At 39.2% G+C, this 19733-nt stretch overlaps 1 protein-coding gene across 4 annotated transcripts in view; it reads right to left on the bottom strand.

Annotated features, from left to right (window-relative positions):
* The window catches only part of ZNRF3 (zinc and ring finger 3), a 114098-nt gene that overhangs the window by 46374 nt on the left and 47991 nt on the right, over positions 1 to 19733 (bottom strand). The window contains exons 1-2 of one of the 4 annotated variants that reach the window (XM_040576650.1): positions 14109 to 14340; positions 3098 to 3100 (exon numbers count right to left, since the gene is read on the bottom strand). The exons of the other annotated variants lie outside the window; for them this stretch is intronic. The gene's annotated coding sequence lies outside the window, so the exon portion shown is untranslated. Of the gene's footprint in view, positions 1 to 3097; positions 3101 to 14108; positions 14341 to 19733 lie in introns of those variants that run through there. 4 annotated transcript variants of the gene reach the window in all.

Below are 19733 nucleotides of genomic sequence, written 5' to 3'. Positions count from 1 at the left end.
GCATGCATTAAGAAGGATGGGGAGAGTCCCATGTGCTTACGGGGCCTTGGACAAAATATGCATGATGATCATGGCTAATATTGCCTGAGGCATGTAAATCACGCAGGAGGTACGAGGCACTACATTTGAAATTCAGAGACTGAATTTCAGAATATGCAGTAAAAAGAAGACCAGTATGTGTAACAAAATGACCTGTCCATTTGAAAGGTTGCACAAGACTTTAAACTGTACATGGAACTGGAATACGAAGCTGGACTGGATAATTGGTAAGAATGAGGAACTCTATGAGATCTAGGAACTACCAAGATTTTTCTGGCAAAAGATGACTTTTACTCAGTATTTACTGATCACTATACTGCACTCTGAAACACCTGTCTCAAACATCACCAGTACCTGGTTTTTGAACCTAGTCCAAGAACTAGGTTTCTTAAGAAGTTTCTGAAGTCAACTCTGATGCAAAAATCTAAAAAATGGAATCTCTGGAAAATTTGTCAATGAAGTGGAAAAAAACAAAGCAGGAACTCATTGTCTCAGGACAGGACTCAGGCCATTCACACAGTTGTATTCCCTGCGAGAAAGAAAGTTTCATATTCTTGTCCAAAACCATTAACTGTGCCCTCTTAGAGCACACATGTACTCATAAGCCATAGAAAGGTTGTACTATGAACTACTTATTAGAAGAAAGCTGTGCTCTGGCTAGCAAACAAAAAGTTTTGTCAGCTGTCAGAAAAGGAGAATTCTACTTCAGCATGGCTGTGATGGCTACTACCATTGCTGCCCAAGGACAAACATGACCCAGAGTAAGTGAATTCTATAATATAGTCCAATGACCCAGGCATGGAATGTTTTCTACCTTAGATTTCTTAGCAATACATAGAAGATCGAAGCAGGGAGAAGAATGAAATGTATTAAACCACCACACATTGGCAAAATAATCTTGCACGTAAGAAACCTCAAACCCAAATGCAAAATCCAGTGTAAGCAGTAAGCAAAACAAATAGGGTGCCTCAGGCTCTGTGCTGGCAAATATAGAGAACTTACTAGGTACATCTACAAGCTACATAATCCCAAGGATTTTGTTGCATCACACTGGAATTTCACCAAAGTTATTCATGAAACAAATTACATTATGCCAGCAGTACTCCCTCAAAGTCTGTATGTTTCAGGAAGGGCCAACTGACATTGTCAAAAACATGCTACTGTTCAATTAAAAACACATGCATTGCAAAACCAAACTGTTCCTAGACTATTTGTTCCTGTGAATTTGAAGATTTACAGGACCAACACAGTTCTGTAACCATTAACACATTGAGGGAACTCATATTCAAGTACTCAGTGTCAGTGCTGTGAAATTGGCATTGGGAAGTGGCATTAGGAACTCAATGCCAGGTTGTACAATTTATCAATTCACTAATCTTATCATGACCAGAACTTGGGAGCATGACCTCTGTCCTCAACCTCCATGACTGTTAGTCTCTCTTACTCTGGGTTCTTTTGTGTATTTCAGTAACAGTACCCTTCTTATCTTCTCTCTTGGTGCTCTTCATCTGTTCACATTATTCAGATTTCATTTTTTTTAATGCATATTACTTAAATCTCCACTCAAACCAGATTCTCCATCATCCTCATCCTGATCTCATGGATATGCTGCATGGATAAACTACCAATGGCAATCTGATCGCCTTCCTCAAAATCCTGTCCATATCCCACCTGCCAAGAGAAGACACTCGATTCCACCATTTCAAAAAACTTTTTTTTTTTTTTTTTGCGTAACATTTTTACAACAGTTCAAAAATCTGTTATTTTGTTTGTTTCTGGAGGGAATGCACTTCTTTATATATCTACTCAACAGTTCCCATTTTACCTACTGCAACTTTCTTCTTCCTGAACACAACAAACCCTATAGTAACCTTTCTGACTCACATTATTAGTCATCCTTATAGTCCATCATGTTGCCACTCTGAGCATGCAATTTCTACCCAGAAATCTCTTCTCTGCATAAAATTCTGTCCAGCTTCACATTTCAGCCAATTTTATTTCATTCACATTTCATATTGAGACTCCAACGCCTAAAAGGAAAGCCAACGTCACTGGTCCATTCATCTTTTTCTTTTTTTTTTTAAATAACAATTTGCACTAAAAGTAAGGATTCCAGAGGTCCTGAACAAAGAAAAAGAGACAAAGGGTACATTCACACCATGCAAAGATCACAAGTGAGCTGCAACCCAAGCAATTAAATCCACGTTGTACATCATGCCACCAAATATTTATTGGCTTGGGTGTAGATGCAGGAAAGTCATGTTCACACACTCCATGGTGATCCCAATATGTTGCTCTGGGGCCTGTGCTAAGCTTGGATAAAACCAAGCTGACATTTGGATGTTTTACACAGTTCCAGGAGTTTACAGAGACAGCGCATGTCAACACTGTAAACAGATTCCCTAATATTGGTTCTACTGAAAACAAAACACCACCATTGAAACAGGTTGCCTAGAGAAGTGGTGGAATATCCCTCCCTGGAAATATTTAAGAATCAGCTTGACAAGACCCCAGATAACCTAAGCAAAGGATGTGCTTTCAATGGAAAGCCGGATCAGATGATCTCCAGAAATCTCTTTGAACCTAGACCTTTTTTAAATCATTCTTCAATTCTAATCTCTGTCCTCCAAATCAAGGTTAAAATCATTTGCAAAAGCTACAGACATGCTTTTCTGCAACTTCAGTGAGCTACTGTCAAACACCTAAAACAAACTGACATACATACCCCATTAGGCATATAACTGTTTTATCAATGAGTATCCCATTATATAAAAGTTGTTTGCATTAAAGTGATTTACTGTTGCACCAGGCTGAACAAGAAACTGCATATACAAGGAAAACTCGATAGTGTATAAGTTTCCAATTCTCTGCAAAGCTTCAACCCCAATTTACTGATAATGGAAAGGAGTAAACAAAGAATCACGAAAGTGACAGGAGTGGCTGTGAGACTGAGTAAGAGAGTTTTTAACATTAAATTCAGCTTCACCAATAACTAAATTGCAAAGGAAGGGAAAAGAGAATCCCGGAGAACAGAACTGCCGCTATTTGGTGTCCACACCTTCTTCCCAGCTAGCCGGGTGTTAGCTATTTTCAGACCACATACTGAATTGCTAACTAATTGTCCAATTCCATACAGCTGTTTGCATGTATTGCAGGTGGGGAATGGAGAACAATAGGGCTGGTTCACTCACACTGTCAATACAGTTGTCACAATGAATGAGGTAATATAGATTTGGAAAGTTATCTGAAAATGACTTCCACAAGACACATACAAGAATTCTGGCATGAAAGTCAAGGACTTCCAGGTTTCTTGGAAGATTCTGCTTGAGATTTTACCTTTTGCTGGGGTGGTAATACTGTCTCATCATTAATAGCAAATGACTGTATTGGGTATATACTGCTAAGACAGCTCTTTGCACACCTAAAAGAGCAGCTAATCTCCCTGATTTAATTTTCCTCATCTATAGTCTCACAGGTACAAGATGTATGTTTAAGATTGCCAACAATTATTCATTAGCATTAAAAAACATTTCTGATAGCCCAAAAACAAAGTCCAACCCAAAGAGAACCTGACACATCAGTAAAGCCAAATATACAAATACTCTGGAACACTGGATTGCCAAAAAATGCAAATTTATTAAACTATATGAAAAACAATTGCCTGAGCAAATGAAGTTATAACAATTAATTCAGTTTGTCCTTGTTCCTGTTCCTATAGAACAAGACCTCTTTTGATGAAGGCCCTTCTTCCTAATCAGGTTGCTCCAAATTACTTGTTTTTAACTAACATTTTGGTTCTAACCTGAATCTTTCAGTGCCCACAGATGAGGAATCTGTGAGATACCATGTATATAGTAATGTTTGAAGTAAGGAATGAAGAACTTGTTGCAAGTTACCAGTTTTCGACTTAAAAAACATTAGAAAACAAGTGAAGGATCTTTACCAAGATGTAGGGAACTTAACCAATGGAGTTTCACTGTAATGGTACTGGCCCGAAGAAAGCTATTAATTTTTCCACTCATAAGTGACAACTACCCCAACAACAACAACACAGAGTAATACCATGTATTAAGACAGAAACATAGAAAATTTTTGTCAGAAACAGATCACTGATGAGAGCTCAGCTCACCACATACCCTGCCTTGCACCAAGGTGTCCTAGAAATTGGCCCATCCTGTATAATAAAGTCTATGCTTTGTCCCAGCAGGAACTACAGATTTGACAGCTCTATGACGCAGAAAAATTACCCATGCACTTGTTAACTCCACTGAAAAGCCTAATTTCCACCAATATCAGAACTCTGAAAGAATGCAAGAATGCAGGAATTTGGAATTTACTCAACGGAGCTCAAGTCACTTAAGTTGAGCATCGGAAGAAAAATCTAGAGCTCAGTGGAAGAACTGCTTCTCTCTTCAATCTACTTCAGTGGCAATATCAAACCTTTTTCAAACTGCCATCACTAAAAAAATAAAAATGTCTCCATTTTCTTCATGTGACAAGGAATGCAACTGTGACAAGACACAGAGCACTATGCTAAAAAGTGGCCCTTCATAGAGAGGAAAATAGTGGTGATACATGGAGTTTTCATCTTGTGAGAACAGTGACTGGACTGATTGTATAAAGTATTCCAGTGGAATTTATATATTAAAATAATCAATATAAGACCAGAAATCTGCAAAACAGTCAAGTTAGTGTCACCAACAATCTTTTTTCACATTTCCTCTGAAATTTTAACTTAACTATTAAAAAAGAAACCGCTTAAGGACTATAAAAATTACTTTGTACTCATTCTTCAGGATAGGCTTGAGTCATCTCAGCTGAGAGAGATTTCCATTTTTGCTAGTGATATGGTTTTGATCTTCAGCATACTGCAGCTACTAATACAACCGCATCACCACAAGACGGCATTTGTTCCTACTACTTACAGTGGAATGAAGAACTAAACCTTTGCATCTCAGTTTACTCTTCTGTATTAGTAGAGCAACCTGTAGCCAAAAAATTGCTTTAAGGTCCCTGACTGCAAGATCCAATCCAGTAGTACTAAGAAAAGGCTCAGGTTGTAGCTTCTCTGTATCAGTCTGTCTAAAGAAGACATAAGATTATGCCGTTCCAGATGGGCAATCCACAACTGTAGAAGTTGGAAAAAATAATCTTTCAAGGACTGAAGTGTCATTAAAAAGATTAAAAAGTTGGGAGTTGCTATTGTCTCTCCAACCTGATAAAACATAAGGTGTTTATGCTGACTGTAGCTAGAACACAGCAGCCCTTCTAACAAGGTGAAAGCCAGAGGCATCTCCTCATCACCTTGTGCTTCGTTAGAACGCTGAGGTTAGCTGTGCAGAGAGGAACATTCAGCCTCCGGCACAAGTACAAAACTTAGCTGTTATAATTCAGTTTCATTTCTCTTTCAGATTTGTTTGCTTGTTTTCAGTTTTAAAAAAGAACATCCTGCCAAAACCCAAATTACCACAAAATGTAACATTATAGGACTTGAACATTCCAGCTGTGTGCTGTTCTTGGCCATCAGTTATGACCATGTGGTTCGACCCAGTGGTGAGCAATGAGCCCGCAAGTGAGTTCCACCGAACTTTTTCTATACCAAGAGCATCAAGCATTCCTAAAATCCTCTCACAATCCGTTCTACTCCAGGAAGTGTGCCAAGAGGGATGATGAGAAATCCAGTCTAAGCTGCAATTAAATGTAAAAACAGAGATACACAGTTGAACAAAACCGCCATCCATAAAAGCCCAGTAAAATTCTACAACACAGACAGGACAGTATTATATACGCAGCCCGTCAGATTTTTTTGAACATCATTGGTAATCTTTGATAAGCAGCCAGAATAATTAGGGAACCAGATTTTGGCACTGATCTAATTGATCTGGACACTTATCACCTTAACCAAGAAGGAGCATCATTCCTGTATTCCTTTGGACACCCAACCTGTGAGTAACAGAACATGTAAAGTGGATGGGAACAATTCACCTGTGCCAAGGCTCAGCTTCAAATTCCTCAGGAAAGGAAGAAAACTGCCAGCTGAAAGACATACCTAACAGTAGCAGCATGCTCTCAGACATTCTCCTGCTAGGTTGTTGCCTCAAGTCAGAGAAACTCAACAGATACCTGTAGCCCATGCACAGTAACAGATGTGCAGAAAACTGTAATTTCAGCACATCAGATTTACTGCACAGTCAGAGATCAACTGTAGCCAAGTGATCTACTGCAACAAAGCAGTTGGACACCAAATATTCCAAACACCTTGCAAGAGAAACCCTCAACCCATTCTAACAGAAACCTGGCCTCTCCCTCCTTCAAAGGGTCACAAACACGGAACTCCAAGAAGAGATGCAAGCATCTGAGATTAATTTGAGGGTAAATTTCTTCTCTCAAGAATTGAAGTGCTTTAATTGCACCAAGTTCTCCTAACACGGTATTGACAGAGCACAGTCATGTTTATAGGTGTTGTTTTTTTTTTCCTCTGTAAATGCACAGAAAGATGCTGGCAAAAGACACAGGCACAATGCCACTAAGGAATGGAGAAAATGGAGGAAAAATGAGGAGTAAAATGGTACCGCCAAGGATTATTTTGGCAGAAGAAAGCTGCCAGTAGATATAAAGTAAAAAAGTGTTGGGGAATTAAAAAACAATGTAGACATGCACATATACCAGAGAAGGTACCATTTCACATTGCAAAGCGCGCAGTGACTGCGACTGTTCTGTGAAAATTTTCCAAACTACACCTTTGGAGACTGTAATTTAGCAAAGAAGTTTAGGAATTCATAGAATCCTAAAATCATAGAATCGTTCAGGTTGGAAGAGACCTTACAGACCATCTAGTCCCAACTCCCTGCCATAGGCAGGGACAATTCCCACTAGACCAGGCTGCCCAATGCCTCATCCAACCTGGCCCTGAACACTTTCAGGGATGCAGCATCCACAACTTCTCTGGGCAAACCTGTTCCAGTGTCTCACTACCCTCTGAGTAAAGAATTTGTTCCTAGTATCTAATCTAAATCTCTCCTCTTTTAGTTTAAAAACCATTACCCCTTGCCCTATCACCACACGACCTGGTAAATAATCTCTCCCCATCTTTCTTGTAGGCCCCCTTTAGGTACTGGAAGGTCGCTGTAAGGTCGCCCCGGAGCCTTCTCTTCTCCAGGCTGAACAACCCCAATTATCTCGGCTTCTCTTCCTAGGAGATGTGCTCCAGCCCTTTGATCATCTCTTGGCGCCTGCTCTAACTGGTCCATGTCCTTCTTATGCTGGGGACCCCAGAGCTGAATGCTGTGCTCCAGGTGGCATCTCACAAGGATGGAGAATCACCTCCCTTGATCTGCTGCCCATACTTCTTGTGATGCATTCCAGGACATGATTGGCTTTCTGGGCTGCAAGTGCACTTTGCCAGCTCATGTTGAGCTTTTCATCCACCAGTACCCCCAACTTCTACTCCACAGGATTGCTCTCAACCCATTTCAGCTTAGAGAAAAGGAGACTAAGGGGTGACCTCACGGCATCCTTCAGTTTCCTCACAAGGGAACATGAAGGGGAAGACCATGATCTCTTTCTTCTCTTTGGTGACCAGCAATAGGACCCAAGGGAATGTCATGGAGCTGCCTCAGCGGAAAACAGTACCAGTCCTAATGTGGACCCCAAGCATAACCCCTTGGGCGTTGAGCCATTGATCACTACTGTTTCATGTGGCCATCCAGTCAATTCCTTATCTGTCAAACGGTACATCCATCAAATCCATGTCTCCCCAAATTAGAGACAAGGATGTTTTGTGGGACGATATCAAAAAAAGATCTCACACTGATCCAAATTTTCATAACACTGTAAGAAGTCATACTGATATCGATAGCTCTTTATATGTGTAGACTGCTTTGTGACTGATTTGCAAATATTCCAACAAGTAACCTGGTCTATATCCTGGCTTTCCAGGAAGTTCTTGATGTTACACAGAGTTTAAGGGCTGGCCTGCTTTTCCAGAGTTCTCTAAGACCCCTGGCAAAAGAAGATAATAGTCTGTGCATTTTATGGTAAGTTGCTAGTAAGCATAGCTGGTTTGCCTGCATTCAGAGTTGTGGGGAAACGAACTAGATTAATGGAGGAAGGGAGAAAAGAGAAGTGAAAGAAGAGTTAAAAATAACACAAATTATTTTTGAGGCAACCTTTAAGCTTTAAAGAAAGAACAGAGCAACCTCAATAGATGTCATGCATCAAAACACTATGCATACTGTAAGACAACATGACTTGCAGAACTGCTACATGCCTAGACAAAATCAGCCCACTTAATATAGAGAAGTTATACTAGCATATGAAGGAAACCGTTTGTGTGAAATCTAAATTGGTAGTTTTTGCCGACAAGACTTCTGGGAACATAGAAAAATGAAATGGGGACTTTGATGGGAGTCAAACCTAAGAGGAAATATCTTTATATTTTCTTATTGCATTCATTTGTGATCTGCGCAGTTTGGCAGTGAAATCTTGCATTATCCATCGTTACTATCTTCCACGATTGCTGCTATTTCTGCTGATATGTGCCAGCAGAAGTAAACACTGAATTCAGCACCAAGAATTACATCTTCTCCAGACATGTGAAATAAGGCAGGTCAATGTGTTCTTGTGGAATATTATATACAAGATGACTTGATCTAAAGAGGCTAAGAATTTATTTAGAAGCTAAGGTTTTGATTCATGAGAGGATTTCAACTCGTCCACAGGCTGGAAAGGTTAACTGGAACAAACGCATGTGCTGTTTCACTAGTTGCTAATATTTCATTATATTTACAGCAGCGGTTTAAGTGTCCTGTTTCAAAGTCTGCACTTAGCAGTGAACAGACTACTCCTGAGGAATACCTAATTTACATTTGAAAATGCACTAGAACATAGGTTACAACATGAACTCCATTTTGATCATAGTAATGTTTAAAAAGCCAGAACATAGCCATAACCTGCCTCTAAACAGAATGTAGGGGCTTGCCTAGTCTGCAGAGCACCCTAATAAATATTTCAGTTTGCACATATCCCCTTTCCTTCTCTCTACTTTTCCAGTCTGTTTGTGTGACCAGAGAAACTAGAGCTAGAGATGATTGTTCAGACAATCCTGTCTTTTCTACAGCGAGCCTGCTGGTTAGTTTCATCTTGCTTCAGAAAAAACAAACAACAAACAAACAAAAACATTAGTTTGTTAAATTCCAACATTAATTACTAATTTATCTGCATATTCTAACTCCTTGCCCAGAAACAAATTCTTCTGCCTATCAATCCATCTTCCAGTCAAAACACTTGGAAGACTTTGCAAACATCACCATTTCCCTTACTACACGCTTCACACTGATACAGCAGTTGATACTACCTGCTACACAAAGTCCAGGTGCACCTGCCCTAACAAAAAGGCGAACATAATTATCAGTCCTGATGCAACAGATGCAGCCACAGTAAGCTTGCCGACACAAGGAGGGAAGAAAAAGTTCTCCTAGTGACTGAAGGAAGACTATAAAGTGAAATCCAAGGAATAATGTTTTTGTTTCAGTGGAAAACTGAAGGCATTTTATAAAACAATTGCCAAGATGGGTTAGACTGCATCATGTACATTAGCAGCTCCTAGAACACAAAACACAGAGCTATAATCTTCATGGCCTACTTTTTCCCAGGTTGCATAAGAATAAACAAATTACATGAAGATGGTAGTACTGGAGAGACACATGAGTGTCCTGGATTTCCTTGAGAAGTGGCTGAGGGAACACAAACTTATCTATTACCTTATCTTATTATCTTACTTTATAATATCTTATAATATCTTACTAGAAGAATCTATTACCTTTACTATATATATATACATATACATACATATATATATTATATATATATATATATTACTATTTCTAGCTGAGGTGAAAGGAAAGAGGCTGGGTTGCTCTTTGTTTTCTGACAAGATGACAATACTACCATATCCAGTTAAACAGAAATATTCCAGATAAGGATGAACTAGTGACATGCAGAGATCACAGATACGCCTCTCACATCCTGTTCTTCCGATTCTGGTGCTATTCTGCACTGAGGCATTCCAATTGAATTCATAGGCACATGCAGCTATTCATCATATTTGCTGTAAAATACCTTGCAACATGTGTAATTCCTACTTTATTCATCGACATTCAATGGCAGATGTCACCTGCCATTCTGTCCTCCACGCCCAGAAACCTCAGACAGATCAAGTGCTGACGCAGACAGATTAAAGTGATGTGATCATTGAGAAAAACATGAGAAAGGAGATAGCCACATTTGTAAAAGTAAACAATGATAGTTACAAATGCAGTGTAGTAGAACAACTCACATATTAACCTTTCACTGTAGTGAAAATTGGATGCTTATTACTATGCTTCGTTTGATCCGTATATTTTACTTCTTCCCCTACAGTTCTCTTTCACTAAAAGACTTTCATAAAGGGTTTTGGTCAGTATTTAGAAAAGTCTTGATGTTTTGACTTCCAAAAGTAGTCAGTGTCTGTGCAAAATGCAACACAGCCACAGGGTTCTAGAGCCTTTCTTTCCATTTCACATCATAACATTCATTAACAAGATGATATATTTGTGTTGTCTCTGAGAGGGTGCATTCACTGGGGCCAGAGGAAGGGAAGAGGACATGTAGATAGAGAAAGGCTGCCTCATACTAAGAACAAAGTTGTCCTTAAAATGGAGGTGTGTGGAGAATGGAGCTTATGGGAGTAGATTCTTACAGGAAGAACACACTGGCCTCACCACAAAAACTAATCAAACTTCCATTTTCCTATACACAAATGCCAAGCAGAAACTGTACGTTTCTACCAGAACCATTTTCCATGTGTATGACAACATTTTAGCCATATACAGAGGTAAAAGCCACAGAGAAAAAAAAAGCTGAGAATGCGAAAGAAGTGAGGCTTAAACGCACAATATCCCATCCCCCTCCTCTCATGCCAACCTCTCATCTATAATCCAACACAAGAGAGACACAGCAAACAGCAAGAGGTCATCTTCAAGGGCTGGTTGCCAAGGGAGGCCAGTGGAAAGAGCACAGGCATGTCCCCATCAAAGTCCAGCAGCTGTGAGAGAGCCATAGAGGTGCAGCTTCCCCTGAGGCTGGAATGAAGTTCAGAGACAGAGGATAGTGCTGGAGCTGCTCTAGCCAGCAATATAAAATGGGTAGCTTTGCAATTTGCAAGAGGGAAAGTGCAAGGGAGAAAGGGCTATGATATTTTAATCCTTCTCTCCACCCAGTTTTGCATTTCAGATACTTGAATTACTGTTTAGACTCATCCAGATATATCCTGTTGAATCACTGCAGCAGTAGGCAGAAGTAGGTAGCAGGCAACACCAAGGATGAACTTTCTGCTCAGTTCAAAATTAAAACTGCTCACTGACTACAAGTGAAACAGACAGAGAAGGCACAGCAGACAATGTGCAGCCAGTTGTAGTTTCATTACTTCTCAGAGAAAATAAATATGTATTGTCATAGTTGCAGCTTGGGAGATAGTTCCACAATAAAACTGCCTTCAAATATAACCCAGCAAAGCATGTATCACTTTTCTTGGAGAAAGAAGGAGATGATAATACAGACTTCTAGCCACCTGCACCATTTGCATTAAAAAACAAACAAACAAACAAAAACCTAGAATCCAGCTTACAACCACAGATTCTTGTTCTGATAATTCTCTGAACTTTGATTCTTTGTATTAAATGAATACATAAGGATCTTACATAAAAAATAAAAATTAATCTTCTAGTCCTCAAATGTAGGAAAAACATCTGCAAATGCAAGCAGCGAAATCTAACAGCTTAAGTAAATAATAAAGAATAATCAAATTGTGCTATTATGAAAAAAAAAATCCAAATTACAAAATTACAATTCTGAGTTTTGTAATTCCCAAAAGCTAGGGGCTATTCTGTTTTAGAAAAATGACTGTCAACCTCCCTAGGCAAGTGACATAATTAGCCTGCATAACTTTAAAATACAGTTGTTGAGTTACCAGTAATGGTAGGACGGAAATAATTTCATTGCATTTACCTCCCAATTCATGCCTAGAATCCTCCCCAAAACACACAAAGACAGAAAGCAGCTGGCACTTGCTAAGAATGAACAGACACACTTCTATTATATGCATTTTGGACAGAGAACGGCATGAAGTTTCAGTTGATGTCAGCAGAAAACAGTAACTCGAGTGAAAATTCAAATGGCACAGTTATACGTGGTCTGAACAAATACTCTAGGTTGCAATATAAAGTTTGATGGAAAAGGAAGTTTTAACATTTAGAAAGTTCTTGATTACCACCTTGATCAAAAGTCAGTCTGGAAGCACCACCAAGGAAGCAAAAGTTGCATCAGCGATAAAGTATTACACCTGCACTTCTGTTAGTCATCATGAAAAAAGTTTTCAAGGCCAAAACATGATAGTTATTCCCTAAAGATGCACTATATTTCTTTGGTCAACATGTGAAGTAGTCTTTGAATCACAGAATCATTTAAATTGGAAAAGACCTTCCAGATCAGCCTATACCATGTCCATTAGTGCCACTCCACACATCTCTCAAATACTGTCAGGGATGTGGACTCTACCACTTCCCTGGGCAGCACGTTCCAGTGCTTGACAACCCTCTCTGTGACGAAAGAATACTTATATAAAGGCTCAATCAAGATTCTATAAACCATACAATCTTATAGGTAAAATTTCTTCAGCCTGTGTCTCAGATGCTCTACGTTTTTGAATATTACAAAAATACCAATGACCTTCACATCCACAAGGCACATTAGACAATCTAACACAAAATACTGAATTTCTGTATTTCAAAGGGATGTGCAAATGCTGATAAAAAAAGCCTGTTGTTAGCAGACAAATTTAGTACACAGGAGTTCATATCAGCACTGGAGGGTTTTAAGAGATTGAAAACTAAGGAGATGTTGAAAACCTTATATACTGGATATTTATTCAGAGTTTTATATCTTTAACAGCAGAGCAGACAGTAAGGAGGAGTTTGTGTGCACACAGTGGAACCAGGCTCCGCCTAGACCACACAACAGGATGACCAAATGTGTGGTGTTGTGGTGCTTAACTGATGTTTGCTACTATGGCTTCAACATACTGAGTACCCCAGAGAAGAACTTCCTTGACAGCTGAAACAGTGTATACCGGCTCCGTTTCCTTCTGTGAGAACTCCTAGAATGGCTTACTGTCAGGAAAAAAAAAATTTACCATCTCTTTGAGATTGTACTTCAGAGATGTGCTCTCAGTTCAGTGGTGAAAGAAACAATTTCTCCATTCTGAAAACAAGTATCACATTCCTGAAACCACAGGCCCTGCTGAGGTCAGATTCTTGTGTCTCATCCCCAGACTACATTTTCCAACATCCAATTTCTTCTTCTACATTGTCTCTCAGTTGCTCCCCCTACATTGCATTACTTCTAAGAGATCTTTATTCCTCTCTCTTGATATAAAGCTATTTGCACTGCATACTCTGTCCAGTCTTTCCTCACTCCTCCACCATAAATGACTCCCTATGTCCCTGTTTAGACCTAGTCTACTGAAAATCCCTTCATAAACCTGTCTTATGACATATGAGGAAGAAAAATACTGAAATCAGCTATAGATTTTACGGGTATTAACCACATATTTTCCTTCATTATGTGGCTACAGAACTACACCACTTTGGACACATCCCCTTCTTACTTTTGCAAGCATTTCTCTAAAGCTTAATCTTTAAATTTTCTAGATGAATGAATAAGTATGTGACTTGAGGATAATTATCATATTCCTGTATTGTGTTTTATCCTAAATTAGAAAGTACTCTCCCTCTCTCTATATTTAACTTCAGCTTACATTGCAGCAACCAAAACACTCAAGAATATGTCTGCGACGTTTTTTCCAATCTGCAGATAGAGTTCAATCTTAACATTTTTCAAAGTTTACCTTTAAGTCAGATTTGTGTTTACATTTCATGGGCTTTAAGCCATCCTGGAACAATACACAAACAGCAAGAGCATATAGGTCAGGTAAACTTTACTTTTTTTTTTTTCAAACTATAGCTGTTACATACCTTATATCTCTGCTCTCCTATTTGGTTGTGCTCCCGATTTTCCTTCTCTCTCCTCTCCTGTCTCCAAACAGGTATAACCTCCTATTTGTTTCTAGAATGTCTCTTCTTCATTCAGCATCTAGTTGTCAAGAACTTACCTCTGCAGCATCCTTCATGCTCTGCCCCTGCTTTGCACTCAAATCCACTGGACAAAGTCCAAGCATTGCATCTAGTTTTAAACACAGTTATTATGTCAGATCCAATGTCACCAATACCAGCACAATTTCTCTGACCTATTTAAAATGGAAATAGAGATGAAGTAAAAGTCTCTGCTGCAATTACCTGAGAGGAGGCTCTGGAATAGGCTGTATGCAAAGGAACAGAACCACCTTTATTGGAAGACAAGGTGACATTCTCATCATACTTTGGCTTATCTAACAGCAGGAATTTGATGCATTTCCAGACTGCTCTGACATCCCCTCCAGCCCTACACTTCCAGGATTCTGTCAAGGCCTCTCTGCTTCTGAGCCTCTAAGTGTAAGCGATGTGGCTCTCAGGAACACACTGGCCATCCTCTGTTATGCATCCGTGTTACGTCCTCACTGCTCACTTGATGGCTCCTGAGCTCTGGTGCCCCCAGGAACACACACACACACACACACACACACACACACACTTGTATTACATGGCTGCATTACTTCATGGTGGGAGGAACAGACAGTGAGAACTACTCACTGGATTTAATCCTAACAGAGGATGGAGGCAACTGGATTTCTGCTCTAGCTAAGTCATTTCCCTTTAAGACTGTATAGAAACCATTCCTCTCTCCCTTTGCTTAACTTCCTCATTCTCAGTATAGGGAAAGCATGCACACAACCAGAAAGGAACGGAGTACTTAAAAAACCAACCAACCAAAACAAAACAAAAATAAACATGAGTTGTGGCCAGTATTAAGGCATATAAATCTGGTGCAAAGAGTTGTTCCTGAAAACAGATTACAGATTAATGTAATTTTTTCCCATTAAAGAAAATACCTGGTATACTGGCTTCTTCATTTCAGATAAAGTAATGAGTAACAGCACTGTTTTCACAAGAATTTAGTGAACATTGAGACCTTCTATGCTATCAGATGGGAAGAAACACTCAAATCCACTAGAAAAAAAATGCCCTTCTTAAAAAACAGCCACCTGATGGCAGCCTATGGCTTTAGTCCTATTGTTCCAAGTGGCAACTGGCAACCATTTTGAATGAGATTAGCTCTACACTGAGTCATCGCGGAAGAATGTTCTGTAGTAGGGTGTAAAAAGAAGGACTTTGAAATAAAAAGCTATTCTATATTCTAACACAGCATACTGTTGAAATAGTCACTGCAAATATCCCCATTTCACATACTGTGAAATGCTTCTTCCTTCTTTCAACCTCAATTTGATCTATTTCTCACAGTAAATAACCAAGTTAGATGTAAACTGCAGGTCTCCACAACTCAGTCCAGTGCACTGTTCAAAACACTTCATCAGCATACAAGGCTGATGTATGGTTTCACAGTACAGCTCACAGTCTATGCTTTGACATCTTGAACAAGAATTCTATTCGGCACTCAAGAAACTAGCAAACCTTCTTTCTCTTCAACCTTTCAAAGGCACTTGTAGAAACTTAGCACTTCGTTTCTGAAGGATCCATTTTATATTACTTAAACCAACAGTAATGAAAGTTTCTGAAATTCTGGAGGCCTGATACATTTTGTTTTCATTACAAAGAGGTTAATTCCCTCATCTAAGAGCAAAATTCAACTGCACTTTAAATACAGAACTGCAACTCGTAAAATAGAACAGCTTTCCTCAGCTTCTTCTCTAACACAGTATTAATGTACATGCTTATATTATTGCACCCTTAAGTATGGGAAGAAAAACAAACATTCCAGAACTTTCTAAACTTCAAAATTTACCTAAGAATCTTTTTTGGTCCACATAATTTTCTCTGACATTGCTGTTCTAAATGTTCACTTTTACCTAAATTGTATAGGAATGCTCAGGCTGGAGTATCCAGTGTCTCATACTTCAAGTGCAAAATTTAAGGTAACCCATTCAGCCTTAGTTTAGGTTCTTGTGCTGAACTTTGGGATATGAAGAAAGTTTTCCCTCCTTCTTTTCCCGTCTCTTGCTGGATTCCTTCTCCAAATGGCCACTAATGTGGGACCTACTCTCTCTTTGAGACTACTCCATCACTTCCTCTCTTCCACACAGACCTTTTTTTTTAAAAAACAAAAAACAAACAAACAAACAAAAAAACCTCCCGTACCACTGGCATACAGCCCACTCTAGTAAGTCCAGCAGCAGAGCTTACTGGCTTGGTTTTAGTGCTATGTATCTACAGTTGGCACTCCTCACCACTGAGGTATGCCTCGCTGATTATAAAAATTGGACAGTGTGCAGTGAATGAGGTAAGATTCTATGAGAAAAGAAAATACAATGTTGTGGTTAAAGCAGCTGAATGCTTCCCAAGAGAGTGAATTGCTTCCTCTGCCACGGAGTTCCTACGCAGTGTTGGGCAAGTCATAAAAGCAGCCATAAAGGGTGTGACCAAAAATCCAACCAGCACAGTATCGTATCTCCAACAGCAGCCAACTGCCTAAGTATAGAGAACAGAAGCAGAACAGATGCAGAATGATTCTTCTTTTGATACAGCCTCTTAACTGATGTTACCAATAACTAAAAAACTTCCAGACTTCACCAAGAATACTGTGTTTAATAGTAAGTAACACATCTATGTTCCATAACTTTGCCTAATCCCTTTTAGACGATGCTCATGCTTTTGGCTTTTACACCATTCTACAACAAGGTAACACAGCTTACCATGTTAAAAATATACATCCTTTTTCTAATTCTAATGCTGCTTCAAGAATTTCACTCATTGGGCTCTCGAAGTCCCTAAATTGTAAGGAATAGCCAATAATTAATTGTTCCTTAGTCACCAGACTTTATTCAAAGTCTGTTACCAACAGTCTCTTTTCCAAGCTGTTTTAAGTCAGTCTTTTTTGGTAGATGCCACTCCACTGAATCATGAGGTTGCCCCACACCGTGTGATCTTCCTGTTCCTTTGTCTAGTCTGCCTTTCCAATTTGAAGATGCACTGACTTGTACTGCATGCAATATTCAGGTGCTTGAAGGCCAGTGGTATCCACAAGGACTGCTGTTTTGCTCTCTGCTCCTTTCCTAATAACTCCAATATTCTCATAAAATTTTCAGTGCTGCTTCTACTGAGGTCATATTTTCAAAATAAACTTTATCCTTAAGATGGAAAAGAAATCTTAGCCACAACTTTGAGAAGTCCTTTAGAATCCCTCCTTGCTCCTCCTGGTGAATGTCCCTGGGTATGTATTAAAATTAACCAAGATCCTTCCCAAGATGAGCACTGATACTGAACCCACTGTATATACAGCTGTGACTTGCAAATGAGAATCCCTTTGACCGAGGTCCTTACATGGCGCATTCAGCCAGAGATATACACAGAGCATGGTCTGTAAAATTGTGAGATATGAAAAAATAAAAGCAAGTTCAATGGGATCTGTGCCTGATAACAACATAAACAGAAAAGGCTAGGCATTGTGAAAATAACAACCACACACACAAACAAATCTCTGTACTCCTCAGCTAGGGAACTGCTAACTCTGCCTATAATATTATAAACACAAATAAAAGTCCCTTCATTTAATCAGGGATTTTAAATATAGGTCGGTTATATGTCTACAGAAAGCTAATATACATTGTGAGTACCAAAAAAAGGTTACAGGAAAAAAACACCTGTGTGAGATGAGCTGGGGTTAGGATGCTTTGGTGACTGTCATACCATGTATGGCCTCTGTCAGTTAGCTAAAAGCAGGCAAAACTACTTGTCGTCAGTCTTCAGAGAGATTATTGGTTCTAACATACTATACCATATTTTGGCTTCTTGCTAGTACCTAACGCCACGAGATAGCGTTACCCCCTTTTTTTTTTTCAGAACACCTCAAACCATCATAGCTACTACAGTAATAAGCTAACTTATCACTGACTTCAAATCTTTCTCTTACTGCCACAACAGGAAGCAATTTCAGGCCCAGGAGCCTGAAATAAGTTAGTAAAGTTTTTTCAATATTAAGGAGTCAGCCCCTTACCCCCACTATTCTTCATTGCTGTCAGCCCAGTATTAGCATTCAACTCGCCATTTAACACATTCACCCAGACTAATAAAAGTTTTCTGTGCAAGAACACATCATCTTTCAGTACATAACTTTTTTAACTAGCTTGCTATGCTGGAACTTGATACTGTGCACTGTAGATACATGCATGCTAGTACTTTAGCTGATAAACTCATCTTTCTATCCTCTGTCAATCCAAAAGAGAAAGGCCAAGACCTCCACAACATTTAATGCTGTTCATGTCAGGCTTTAAGGATGTGTTTCGTTATCAGTCTAAAGCAATATGCTTTAAAACACATGGGTGGAGGAAGAGCTGTGGGGAAGATCTCCCTCTTCCCTCATACTGACCAGTGCTACCTGGGCTGCTGTAAGTAATCTTCCCTAGTATTTCTTGGATGTGCATGGTCCTGTTTTGTCATCAGCTCTGATCATAATAACTGAACTCATTATTCCAAAAATAAAAACAGGTGATTGACAAAATTCATGGATTTGTATCTGCAATGTCATTGCTCAATTAAAAAAAATAGCACACTTTTTCCTAGATTACTAATCTGTTCCAGTTTCTTTAAACAAAGAAAATTTAAATGAACAAATCAGACTGCAGTTAACAGTGGTGCAGCTCAGTTCCTATAAAGCTCTCTAAAGCTGAAGTCTGAGTAAAACCTGTTCAAGATCAAACTCATCTGCTCACTATCATCATCAACTTCCTGTTCATTCACAAGTATAGGAATGGTTACAATAGGGCCATCCAGACAAAAGATGGCTTCACAGGGAATGTATTGCAGAGCAAGACATTACATCAGACTAACACTCCTTTGTACAAAGAGCTCTAAACATTAAGAGCAGCTAAAGACCATGCAGCTGCTGCACAGAATTTGAAAGACAGAAAGAACAATTACTTCCTGGCAACACTTTTTCCCCTGCAGCTCAAAAAAGATCTATGGAACTTATGCTGAACAGTAGAGAATGAGACAAAATTCTGGAGATTTACTCTTCTTCCTCCCATTCATGTTAGTGAGCAATTTAACTAGATGCCAACTAAACTGTTTCTAGACCTCCTGCACTGTGACACACCAACTCTGACACTTTTGTTCTCCAAAAATAAGTACAGTGTCATAGTATGCCCTCACAAGGCCAAAGCAGATCTTCCCCTTGCTCTCTCAAATTCAGACAAGCAATCTACAAAGTAACAGGATGGAAAAAATTGTGGAAGAAAAAGACATCAAGAGCTCTTACGTATTAGTTAATGCTAATAGGAAATTCTAAGGCACAAGCTGGCGGAGCCTGGAAGCATGTACTGCAGAATTCTCACCATGTGCTTGCTCTAATCTTATATTCCTTCGTAAGTATCTGCCACTAGATTCTGCCAGATAAAGTCATTGGAGCAGATTAATTTCTAGGTTAACTTGGTGTGGCAGTTGTGCTAATTCACTTGGTTGGATGAATCAAAAGATACTGCTGACAGAATT

Source organism: Cygnus olor, chromosome 17 (assembly GCF_009769625.2).
Source record: "Cygnus olor isolate bCygOlo1 chromosome 17, bCygOlo1.pri.v2, whole genome shotgun sequence".
In the NCBI taxonomy this organism is placed as follows: Eukaryota; Metazoa; Chordata; class Aves; order Anseriformes; family Anatidae; genus Cygnus; species Cygnus olor.
This window is presented reverse-complemented; position numbering and strand designations above follow the sequence as displayed.